This window comes from the organism of the source record quoted next, unplaced genomic scaffold, assembly GCF_019419815.1.
Source record: "Pyrus x bretschneideri cultivar Hongxiangsu unplaced genomic scaffold, Pyrus_bretschneideri_v1 Contig26, whole genome shotgun sequence".
NCBI lineage: Eukaryota > Viridiplantae > Streptophyta > Magnoliopsida > Rosales > Rosaceae > Pyrus > Pyrus x bretschneideri.
Genome location: NW_025999568.1, coordinates 3514120 through 3525079, shown reverse-complemented (window position 1 = coordinate 3525079; position 10960 = coordinate 3514120).

The following is a 10960-nucleotide window of genomic DNA, read 5'->3' as shown; positions in this document are numbered from 1 at the left end:
TGAAAGTTCCTGAAGGACTTACATTAACTGGTTCAAATATTTCCAAACCCCGGAACAGGCTCTCAATTCAACTGAGGCGTTCACTCTACGGTTTGAAACAATCCGAAAGAATGTGGTATAACTGTCTGAGTGAGTATTTGACTAGTCAGGGATATATGGACAACAAACTATGCCCTTATGTGTTCATTAAGAAGTCACATTCTGGATTTGTGATTGTTGTAGTGTATGTCGATAACATGAATCTTATCAGAACTCCTGAAGAGCTCGCGAGAACTGCCGCGTATCTGAAGTCAGAATTTGAGATGAAAGATCTAGGTAAGACTCGATACTGTCTCGGTCTCGAGATAAAGCATTGTTTAGATGGAATCCTAGTACATCAATTAAACTACACCCATAAGGTGTTGCACCGTTTTAATGAGGATAAAGCGAAGTCTTCGAGTACTCCTATGGTCGTTCGTTCGCTAGATGCAAAACGAGATCCATTCCGTCCAAATGAGAATAATGAAGAGATTTTGGAGCTTGAAGTTCCTTATCTAAGTGCGATAGGCGCTTTATTGTACTTAGCTCAATGCACTAGACTCGACATCTCCTTCATTATTAATCTTTTGGCAAGATACAGTAATGCACCTACACACAAACATTGGACTGGCGTGAAAGACATCTTCTATTACCTTAAGGGTACTATGGATTTAGGCTTGTTCTATCCCTACGAATCCTCTATGGTGTTGCACCCTATGCTCCTCAAGTTGATTCTCGCCTTGTTGGTTATGCCGACGCAAGATACTTATCTGATCTGCACAAGGCGCGCTCTAAAACGAGTTATGTCTTTACCGTTGGAGGCACCTCAATCTCTTGGAGGTCAACTAAACAGACCTTAGTTGCCACTTCGTTTAACCATGCTAAAATTCTCGCCTTACATGAAGCAACTCAAGAATGCTTTTAGTTGAGAGCAATAGTAGGCCATATTCGAAGCTCCTGCGATCTTCATCCTGCCGTTGATGTCTTGACGATGATCTTTAAAGACAACGCAACTTGCATCGAATAGCTCAAGAAGGGTTATATCAAAGGAGACAACACCAAACACATTGCGCCGAAGTTTTTCTTTTCACTTCAACAACAAGAGCATCAGAAAATTGAAGTCACGCAAGTTCGTTCATAAGACAATATGGCCGACCTCTTCACCAAATCGCTACCAAAGATGACGTTTCAGAAGCTTGTTCATGGAATTGGTATGCGTAAACTTTTTGAGTTGTTACTTTGCTATTTCTCTTTGGAATTATGTCAAACTCAGGGGGAGTATCCCGTAGATACTTGCTTGATCTTAATGTACTCTTTTTCCCTACGATTAGGAGCATTGTTCCCACCAGGTTTTTGCTACCTAACTAGGTCTTAAAGGGGCACCCACCTCGGGCTGGTCATATCCCTGATGACGTCCTGTAGACGTTTCTTTGACTTTTTACATTTCTCACGCATTTTTCCTTAGAATATGGATTTTGTCCCTCCTCGGGTTTTTGCCATAGCCTCGGTTTTAGTGAGACTTATTACTTATGCAAGTTCCTATCTTATTGAGAATAAGCGTTGTTCCTTAGAATCAGTGCCAATGAGTTGACTTCCTCAACTTCTGCATGATGCTAAATCTACCTTGAGTATTTACACACTCAAGGGGGAATGTTGCAAACATTCCTAGTTTAAGTGTGATTGTGTAAATCCTAGATTAGATTTGATTCTAGCTATCATTTCCTATTGTATCTTGTATTCCTTGGGGATGAAGAAATATCTTCTCCCCCTTTCATTACTATAAATAAAGGCACAATGTAGGAGGGATAACAACACACATTCCTCTACAATTCTACAAACACATCTCTCTTTTCTTCTCCTTGCCGCTGGCCTTCTCTCTCCTTGTCAGATAAAATAAACCACAACACGAAAGGCTTTTTTAATATTATTTATTTGTGGTATATGTCGTATAAAAAAATGACATCTCCAAGAATTTTGTAGACCTCTCCAAGAGCCTAAAAACAAAATGGACAAAAAAAAATAAATAAATAAAAAGGAGAGTTAAAAAAAAGGAAATGAAATTTGTGTAAAAAATATATATATATTAATAATTAAAATAATTAGATTTGTCAAATTTGATAGATAATTTAATGATTTGGTTGGCTGATAGAGATTTTACCACACATGCAAACGGGTTAAAAACTCCTATATTACTTGCAAGAATGACAAGGTTGTTGTAGTATAAACGGTTCTCGCAAGGTCGTTATCCACATGGATTATTAAATAATTCAAAACAAACCTAATTCCAATTAATTATTGTAAAACAGAAAGTTGAGATGATTGGTTTTATAACCTACTTAAATTCAAACGAATTTAATTAATAAAAATAAACTAATTTGCAATATTAAAGATGAAGGGAAAAGAAAACTGTTTTGGAAAAATCAAATTAAGAAAACACTAGGGTTTCACCATCACCTAGCAATCCTATGTATTTTTATCAATTACTTATGATCTACACATGCCACTTTGAAGGTTAGGTTTTCCTAATTTATATTCTACTTAGAACCTCCAACATAGAACGTATATCTAACATGCAACCCGTCCGGACGTTCGGATCAAATCTGAACATGAGAGACTCATTATGCTTTATGAAAACCCTTTGAAAAACCATGCAACCCTTAAGATGTGATGTTCATCTTAAGTGAAATTACAATTATTAATCACAAGAAGCCAGCATCAATTTCAGGGAACCTTCCGACCAAAATTGCATCAAATTACTTTCTTAAAGATCCTAATGGTGATCAGGCATTAAGACAATTAGATAGTTTTAATCACGGTGATCAATAATTCAAAGTATGCATGCAATCAATCATAAGCAATTAAATAAAAATCACATATTCCTGCTAAGGCTTACGGCTTCACCCTAGCTAAAGGAATTAGTTACGCATATTCATAATTGAAATCATAGAATATATTATTAAGAATAAAAGGAATGAAAACACCTTAAAGTAGAAAATCTCCAAGAACCCTAGCCAAGTTCTCTGTCTCCCCAAAATTGCATAAAAGAAAGCCCCCAAGATTAAGAACGGCCAAGCCTTTTAATATCTCCCTACAGCTAACACACAAACCCTAATCCTCAAGTATTTTATTCCCACTAAGAAACTAAATAATAATAAAATAAAATAGAAAATAAATTCCTAATTAACCTAGGAAAAACTGCACAGAAACTGTTCAGCCACGTTTTAGCCTCAAATCTCCTCCAAATCCGGCCCAAAATAGCTTGTTTTAAAGATAAGAACATTCTGAACACATCTCCAGAAGGCCACAAACCCATCCAAGGTCATATTGGGCTCCAAAAACGCAATTTAAGCCCAACACGTCACTATTCCAGCACTGCGCATGACTCCTTTATTTTATTGCCAGAAAATTATCGCTTGGTAGAAAAAACTGATATTTTGACAGGATCAAGCTAAGTGACTCACGAACGTCCTCCAATTGGAATTACTCCAAAATTCGTCCATTTGATCATGTTTTGCTCCAGAGGAAGTCGAAAATCCTATATTGAAAATATAATTCAAAGTATCAAAATTCTTCCAAATTATTAACCAAAATATACTAAGAATAGGGTTAAATATATAATATAAAATATACTCATCATTGGCATATAAGATTTAATTAGGGGCACTAGGGAAAAGAGAAGAAAAAAAAATTTAAACATAATTAATACATACATTTGAGTGTAGGATAATCCACATGACATCTATTAAGTAGGAAAGGCAGGTAGGAGAAGGCAAGTGGGAAAAGTAGCTAGCATTCCTACTTGTTCAAAAAGAAAGGGTATGCTTATTTTTTCAGTACTTAATAGATTCTTGAAACACATAACCGTTTGAAGATTCAAACTAATAGAAACAACAAAGTATAATTAGAGAATAAACAGATATAAAAAATAAAATATTATCATTCAATTCAACGCGGAGAGAATTGTCAATTCAAAGATGCATCCTCCAGTTGCGTCTTAGTACAAGAATTAGTGAATTTGTATGTAATCAACTAAACAAGAAGCAAAATAATAACGAGCAGAAACTCTAACTAGAAGCATAACTATATATAAGACGATGAAACAAAAGATACACATTTACAAAAAACTATATATGATAGGATGGCTTCCTCCCAATCTCTATTGAGAAACATCTCCTCATCCTAACCTTGCAACAAGCTCTTTCGAGGGAGTCCAAGGAAAACTCAAGCTCTCTTATTCGAATGAATTTTTGTAAGGATGATCTTCACATGAAGATTTAGAAATTGAATGGTTTCGATTATGAAATTTGATAAGATACGATATTTGCAAGTAGGGGAATAAACTCATCTTTAGAGGTGGAATGCAAGTGAAATTAGAGAACAATGTGAAATAGAAATGTTCTGAAATAATATCATTCACTTGAAATAGTAAGTCCACAGTTACATATATCCTCTTGTGCAGTTGCTTCTTGTTTGCTATAGAAATTAACGAATTTGTACACACATAATAAGCTAAACTCTATAAACATGTTATAAATAAGTGGAAATTGTCACCTAAAGCGAAGCCGTATATGGGAGAAAGTATAAATGTATTTGCTGAATTGGGTTGGATTTTACTAAGTATAGCAGGATTTAATATAAGTCGTGGATCATAGTCCATGTGTTCATTTAGATTAGAATACAATGAGTCATAGCTTATGACATGTGTAATCTTACAAGATGAGTTAATTTTGAATGGTTGGATTTGTATGTAATGATGTAAAAGAAAGTGTTTCCCTCTCCTTCCAACAATGTTCTACAAGTCAGCTTAGGCGGCAGAGAGCCGACATGATTTAGGCGAAATCGTCAAACAAAATCGGGTAGGAGTTAGGCGCTTGCCTAAGCGCTCTCTGAGAGTTTTAGGCGGCCTAAGCAACGATCCAAGAGGTGGGTTTTTTGCAGACTCTATCGTTTTTGATCGCCATTGCATCTCTTGGCTTCGCTTGCTGCTAATCTAATGAGAAGAGGAAGGGTGGGAAAGATAGGTGGAGGTGGTGAAGCGATGACAACGGTGAAGGAAGACACGAATAGTTTTCTGAGAAAAGAAACTGACATGGTAGAGTGAGAGATTGATAAAAGAGAGAAATTTAGTGGGAGAGGAAAATATGGCACAACAATTGAAAGAAAAATGAATAAAATATAAAAGGATTGATAAAACCAAGACCAAGGCATGGTTTTAGAGTAGAAAAATTAATAAAATATTAAAATGATTGATAAAACCAAAACCAACTTGACAATTTATATATTTTTTAATGATAAAACCAAGACAAACTTGACAATTTGTTATATCCTCTCGCCTAACCAACCAGCAAGTTCGAAATAATCCAAGTTCAACCTAACACCTTATTTATTTATTATTAATTTTTGGTAATGCTTTATTATTTCTTTTTGTTTTTATGTCTAACTTATTTATATAATAAAAATATATAATAATTTACTTAAGACCTTCTAGACTGCCTAGGCGTTAGGCCCCAAGTCGTCGCCTGACTAGCGCCTAGCATTTTTCAGAACCTTGCCTCCTAATGGAAACACAACTCTTACACACTTTGTGTGCTAAGTATAATCCAATGAAACAGAAAATTATTCTCTAAAACATTCCTTCTTCTATTTTCTTATTGCAATTGCGAAGATCGTTAACCCCCTTTGAAGTTTATCCAAACAGAAATTAATACTAACATAGCCTCGAAGCCTAGTTCAATCGTCTAAATTGGGTTTGAATCTATGATTCTTGGTGGCAAAGGAACTTGAGCTGAATCGAGCTTTGTTGCATCAAATCTAAGTCTCTAAAAAGTTTGGGTAGCTCGATAACAAGTCTCATATGGCTAGATTAAGTGGTGTTGAGCTATGAGCTATGGAATATAGTTGAGAAGGGCTTCGATGTTCGAGCAAAAAGAAGGAAGAAATCTCTGTAATCAAGAGAAAATATTGTCAAAATGCAAAATCTCTTGGGATCAATTAGGGAGCTATTTCCGATTAGATCTTTCCAAGGATTGCAACCCAGAAGACTGCAAAATCAGCCTACGATGTCTTGAAACAAGAATTTGTCGAAGACAAACAAGTAAAGGTCTATAAACTACAAGGCTTTGGCTGTGATTTTGAATATACAAAAATGGCTGAGCATGAATCATTATCTGCGTATATTGTTTGATTGCTTCATTTGATTAATTAGATGAAATACTACGGTGAGAATCTGAGTAATCAAAGAATTGCGCATAAATTATTAATTAGTTTACCTAGGTCCTATAATAGTATTGCTTCTGTAATTGAAAATACTAAGGATCTAGAAATTGTTGATGCTCAAGATGTTGCCATTTTGAAAGGATATGAACAAAGAATTGAGAGGCATTATGAGAATCGAACTAAGAAAACATTTGCTAGTCTTAGTGTAACTCCTAAGAAAAACAAGTTCAATGCTAATCGAAACTTCAATTTCCAGAAGAATTAGAAGATAAAAGGAAAGAAATGGGAGAATAAGCATGTGTACCAATAAGGAAAATCAATAGTTACTTTTGTGACAACAAAGAATCCCTGCAAATAGTGTGTGATAAGTTGCACTTTGGAAAGTGTTGGCTCAAAGAAAAACCTAAGTGCCATAATTCTGATAAATTTTGTCATATTGCCAAAGATTATCATGATAAGAAGGCAGTTCAACATGTGAACTATGCTAACCATGTTGATGAGACTCCTACTATGTTTTTTGCATGTAATGTTGCTATTGTGAAGAAATGTGAAGATGTTTGGTATGTTGATAGTGGATGCAACAATTATATGATTGATCGAGAAGATCTTTTGGTGGACATTGACAAAAGTGTAGCTGCTAAGGTTGAAATGGGTACAAGACATTTTGTAGATGTTGGAACAGGTAATCTTGTGGTTGAAAGTAAGCTAGGCAAAAGATATATATATATATATATATATATATATAAAGGTAATTTTTATGTCTGGTTTGAAAGAAAATTTGCTAAGTATGGAACAAACGATGGAGTATGGATATTTTCTCAACATTGGAGGCAATAAGTGGACATTTATGATGATTGTACCTTCTCCAACTTGATTGTTAAGGTTCCCATGAAAGTAAGCATAAGGTTTCCATTGAAGTTACAACCAGGAATGCAAATTGCAATGAGAGCCAATGTGTGTCAATTTGCAATGATTTGGCATAGAAGACTGTCATTTGAATGTAAATGCCTTTAAGCAACTTCAGGAACAAGAAATGGTGGTTGGAATGCTAGGGTTGAAAACATGGTTCTAAAAAATGTTAGGGGCTAGTCGGGCGGTGAGCTGGAGCCCAGCGCCTAGGCGGCTAGTTGGATTTAAATAATTTTTTTATATATTATTTATTTTATTTACATAATTTGATGGTCTAAGAAAAAAAAAACATTATCCAAATATATATATATATATATATATATATATATATATATCTCAAACCCCTACCCTATATATAATTCTAAACCGTGTGTATGTGTGTGTGTGTGTGTGTGTGTGTGTATGTAAATCAAACTTTTGAAAAGACATAAAGCCCAAGTATTGGGTGGTTTCAATATTCAAAACCGTGTGCCATCGCACCTCTTTCACATTCCCAAAGGTGGAGTCCTAGATAATCATACCTTTTGACCCCTTGAAAATTGAAAAGCCCATTTCTATTATACATTTTCGTTTCTTCTTCTTCCTTTTTCATTTCTTCTTCTTCCCTTAGCCCTTTCAAAGCCATTCCAAAGTCTTGAATCAGTGAATCTGCAGCTCTCACCATTTCAGATTAAATGTTAAATACCTCTATCTCTCTCTTTCTCTCATTTGTTCATAGACGGCAAGTTGTAGAAGATCGCTGAGGCTTTCCAGCTACGTACGACATCGAAAGTTTCAGATTTGTTGTGAGAGTTGCAGCAAGTTTGGGATTTGCTGCCACCTAGACTGCCGCCTAAACCGCCTAGCAAGCGTCTAGGTAAGCGCCTAAATCCTCCCCACCTTAAGTAAACGCTTTGGCCTAAATCAAGTCGGGGCTCCGCCGCTTTGCACCTAGGCACCACTTAGACCGATTTTTGGAACACTGGTTGAAAGTAACAAAAGTTATCTGTGAAGGTTGTGCACTTGACAATGCATTTCAAAGAGAAGCAACCTGGAGAACTTCATTTCCACTTGAATTGATTCACTCAGATATATGTGGTCCTATGCAACCTTCTACTAGGGCTGGGAACAAGTATTTTATTACTTTCATAGATGATTGCACTAGGATGTGCTGAGTTTACTTTTTAAGAAATAAATCTGAGACATTTAACGTGTTTAAGAAATTCAAAGCAATAGTGGAACTACAAAGTGGTTACTAACTGAAGAAGTTAATAAGTGACAAGGATGAGAATACACCTTATTGGAGTCTACTCAGTTCTGTGAGAATCTAGGACTAGAACGACAGCTTACTGTGGCATACTCACTTGTTGAGATGGCAAAGTGTATGATGATTATGAAAAATATCCTTCTAGAATTTTTTTGGCAGAAGCTGGTAATACTGCAGTGTATATTCTCAATAGCTGTCTTACTAAAGCTTTGGATAGAAAAATTCCATTTGAAGCTTATAGTGGAAGAAAACCTAGAATCAGACATCTAAAAGTGCTTGAATCCTTGTGTATGCTCATGTTCCTAATAAGTTGAAACATAAACTTGATGAAACCAGCTCTAAATGTATATTTCTTGCATATGGAACTTGTGAAAATGGCTATAGGCTCTACAACTTGGAAATTGAGAAAATGATTATTTCCAGTGATGTGATTTTCATGAAAGTGCTTGTTGAGATTGGAAGTCAAAGACTGAGAGAACTATGATTGTACTTATTGCTTATGATACATGAATAGTACATGAAGATGAATGGAGTACAACTGAGATTGAAGAAAAAAATGGTGAACTGCTGTCTGCAGAATTGTCACATGATCAAAATGATCAAGTCTTTACTTTTTCTGCAAGTCATGACAATCAAAATGCTATCACAGGTTCACATGAGTATGATCACTCCTCTTAAGTTTAAAAGATATGTATGAGAGGTGCAATCTATGTGTGATTGAACCTGAGTGTTTTGAAGAAGCATCAAAGGATGAGTATGGCTAAAGGCAATGAATTATGAGATTGAAATGATAAAGAAGAATTGTACTTACGAATTGGTTGATAGACCATTTGAAAAACCCGTCATCGGTGTCAGCCGTTTGAAAAACTCGTCATTGGTGTCAAATTGGTCTATAAGACTAAATTGAATCTGGATGGCTCTGTGCAAAAGAATAAAGCAAGATGATGGCTAAGGCTATGCTCAAAGGTCTAGGGTAGATTTTAATGATACATTTGCACCAGTGGCAAGATTGGATACCATTAGAACTTTAATTGCCTTGGCAACTCAAAAAGGATGAAAATTGTTCCAAATATCAAATCTGCATTTTTGAATTGTTTTTTACATGAAGAGGTGTATGTTGAACAACCTCTGGGATTTGTGATCAAATGGCAAGAATATAAGATTTACAAATTAAGAAAAGCTCTATATGAGTTGAAGCAAGCTCCTAGAGCTTGGTATGATGAGATTGATGCCTATTTTAATGTATGGTTTCCAAAAGAGCCCAAATGAAGACACATTATACATGAAGTCAACTGATGCATGTATTCTCATTGTCTCTCTATATTTGTATGACATAATTTACATTGATAGCTCAAATGTTATGATTAAGGAATTCCAAATGGAAATGATGAAACAATGTGAGATGAATGACTTAGGACTTCTGCATCATTTTCTTGGTTTAGGAGTAATACAAACTGAGAATAACATATTTATTCTTCCGAAGAAGTATGCCAAGACACTATTAGAAAATTTTGGGCTAAAGGATTGCAAATCAGTTGGTACACCACTTGTAGTATATGAAAAAACATATGCAAATCTGATGGTAGTGAGAATGCTGATGAAGGTTTATATAGGAAGATTGTTGGCAGTTTGTTGTATTTAACTACTACAAGACCTGATGCGAAGTTTGACGGGAGGACGGAGGCGCCAAGGAAAATGAAGAGAAGCTGCCATGCTTTTTTGGGTTCTGGGTTTTGACAGGAGGTTTTATTTGAAGAGGGAAGAAGAAATAGAGAATTGATGGCTGTCGAATAGAGAGGAGGAATGAGGGATGGTGAGGGAGAAGGAAAATGGAAAGTAGTAGTCCGTATCCCAATGCTCACTTTTTTAATTTTTTTTAATATCTATGTGGGTCTAAGATTGATACGTGGCGTTTAGTCATTGTCCATGTGGTCGCCAGGTCACAAGTTAACGATTGTTTTAACATATAGCTCAACAGATGTATGAAAGTGTCACAGAATTATCACTTTAAGTCACTGTTCTAAAAATCCTCAGCTAGCACCTTCTAAGCCCTGCCTAGGAGCTAAGCGGTTGGCCACCGACTCAATTAATGCCTAAGCATTTGAAAATTTAGAAATAGCGCTAAACCTTTTGAGGCGCCCGCCAAAACCACCTAGCACCCACCTAGCCTGCCTAAACACGCCTAGACACTCGCCTAGGTTGCGACTCATTTAGACAGAAAATAGATAACTGCCATTTTGCATTTTTTTAATAAATTGTAAGAAACTTGTTGAATACTAAAATGAAGACAAATTATATGCTTGTTCCCCATGTTTTCATTATGTTTCAATATTTCATAATACATATGTCATTCTATTTTGTAATTTATGATGTAATTATACTTATTTTTAAATAAAAACAAACACTTATTTACATGAAATATAACATATTTACTTAAAATCCGCCTAGGCGCTAGGCTCTAGCCCACCGCCCGACTAGCACCTATTGTCTTTTAGAATCTTGCTTTAAGTAACAATCTAGGATAAAAAAAAAACTTAATTATGAAATGTTGAAAATAAAAAAACTTCATGG